We start from the raw sequence: 2,601 nt of genomic DNA on the forward strand, positions 1-2,601 counted from the left end.
AGGAGGGAATTGCCGATCGCGCAAACTTGGAAAAAGAGCGGGTTCGGAATTGGAGGATTTGGCCAACGAGCAGAACAAATGGCCCCCGGGCCGGCCTCTGTCCAGAGATATATCGGTTGGCTCGCGGAAGGCAATGGCCTTTTCTTAAACGGCGCGTTTAATAGAAGTTGCTATCGTAAATCCAGTCGAATCTTTCGAATCCAATCCGAGCTACTTCCTTCCTCCTCGATGTTCCAAGCGAGGGCTGTAGGATTTCTAAAAGCCTGTCTTGCCTTTTTGGACGGACGATGGTAATTAAAGCAGTTAAAAAGAAGTCGGTTGGAGATTTGTGGTAAGATTTAATGGGGCCGTCCGTTTAATTTTAAAGTATTTTTATGAATAGAAATTATTAACTCAACCTTAATAATAATAATAATAATTCAGTATTGGATGGATAATTTTTTGAAAGAACAACTATCATTGCTTTTTTTTTTTTAATATTTTTTAAAAACTTTTAGTATCATCTGTCATGAATCAAGCATTAAATTTCAAACAAGTTTTAAAATGCTTGAGAAATTTTAATGTATTCTCATGAAAAGAAGAAATTATTAACTCAACCTTAATAATAATAATAATTCACTATTGGATGGATAATTTTTGAAAGGACAATTATCATTGTTTTTTTTTTAATATTCATTAAAAAGTTTTAGTTTCATCTATCATCTATCACGAATCAAGCATTAAATTTCAAACAAATTTTAAAACGTTTGAGAAGTGACCGTTTATTTATCCGATTAAAAAAATATTTGATGACGTAGCTACTGCGAAATTTCTATTCTCCTTTCGAGAATGTGCCTGCTCTGTTTTCTAATTTCTATCTGTTTTAAATTTTAGGAGAAAAAAGATAGGGGCAAAGGGGAAAGTATCTTTGTCCCCCTCTGTTTTTCGAAGGGGGGCAAGATTGATATTGGAAAGCTGTTAGAAACTCGCAGAGCGGCGAGTTCCGTTTCGCTTGGAAAACGAATTTATCGGACACGGTTGCATAGTTTGCGCTAAAGCCAGCATCTCTCTCTCTCTCTCTCTCGTTTTGGGGAAGCATCGCGACGCCAGAGGAACGTGGCTCGTTACCACGTGAACTTTGGAAAGTGCTCATCCGCTTCGGGGTTGCACAGGTTTCCGGAGATAGCTTCGATTAATTGCTTCCCAATTTCCTTATCTATTTGTTATTTCACGTAAGAAGTTGTAGATTACAATATTGACTAATATCCTTCGAGATTTAGACATTTCTTTTGAACTGAGAAATTCAAATTTGAAATTTTGAAGTCGCAAGATCTTCTTCGTTAGCGCAAGATGTCAGGATATTTTTAGGATATTTTTAATTTTGTAGAAACACGCGGGGAATTAAATGTTTATTATATGTGATTACGAACGCGTAAAAAAAAGAAGAATTAAAATTTTGGAATGGAAAAATATAAATTTAATAATTTGCGGTACGTATATATTCCATTTCATTGGACTCGTTTATCGTTACTTTTGTATTAATTTTTGTTTAACCTACCAATTCTTCTTGTACAAAATTCGTTACACGAATAAATATAAATTCAAAGAGAATTCTTTTTTTTTTCACATTTTACAAGCACGCGATTGCAAACAACGCGATATTCAAATAATCCTTTCTCCTATATGGAGAAGCAAATATTCACAAAAATAAATAATAAAATTCCGTCTAAATATCAACTCGAACAATTTCGCGTAAAGTAACATTTCATTTTATTTCAAACGGATCATTGCTCCATTTTCATTCTCGTCGTTCCCGTTTTATTCCACGATCCTTGATTCAACGATTTTAATACCAAAGGAATTTTTTTCTTTTTTTTTTTTTATCGACCTCCGTCGATAAACGACAGAAACCAAACCCGGATAATCGATTCAACGATTCAGCCTCCAACAATAAGCGGGTAAAGGGGCGAAAACGAGCGTCTCTCTTTTGAGTATTGGGGCGAGAGAACGTCTCAAGTAGTTTTTCTCTCGTCGCTTTTTCCAACATGCACGAGACATTTTTCTATCGAGGAACGCTCGAAGAAGGACGCAGGAGGAAGAGGAAGATCCGCGAACGAGGACAAAAGCGGAGACGAGGAACGAAGGCGAGGAGGGATGAAAACACTACCAACCCCTCGGCTCCTGATCTCTCCTCGATCGCCAGAGACGATTCACGGGACAATGAGTGGAGCCTTCTACGTGTTCCACAGTTGTCTGGAAATAAAATGTCTTCGAAGACGCCTCATTCTTCGGGGATTCCTGTGGCGTCGTTTAATTAACGAGGCGTCCGCAATTAGCGGATGTTGAAGGTCTCTTGTCGACAAGTTTCTCTGATTGGTCAGCCATGTTGCTCTCCGTGATATTCACTGGAGCAGTTTTTGAAGAAAACTTGAATCGTAATCCGGCTCGAGCTTAGCTCCTGTCTCGAGCTTTCTCGGAATTGTTTTATAATCCGACTTTTTGCTTGGAATAATATTAATCCGAAGACAGGAAATAAATTTAAATAATTGGTTTTTGATAACAGTGTAATAGATTTCTTTCTTCTTCTCAATTTTTAAACGAAAGTTGAAAGTATTATATATA

The sequence above is a fragment of the Apis dorsata genome, unplaced genomic scaffold (genome assembly GCF_000469605.1).
Source record: "Apis dorsata unplaced genomic scaffold, Apis dorsata 1.3 scaffold_489, whole genome shotgun sequence".
Lineage (NCBI taxonomy): Eukaryota > Metazoa > Arthropoda > Insecta > Hymenoptera > Apidae > Apis > Apis dorsata.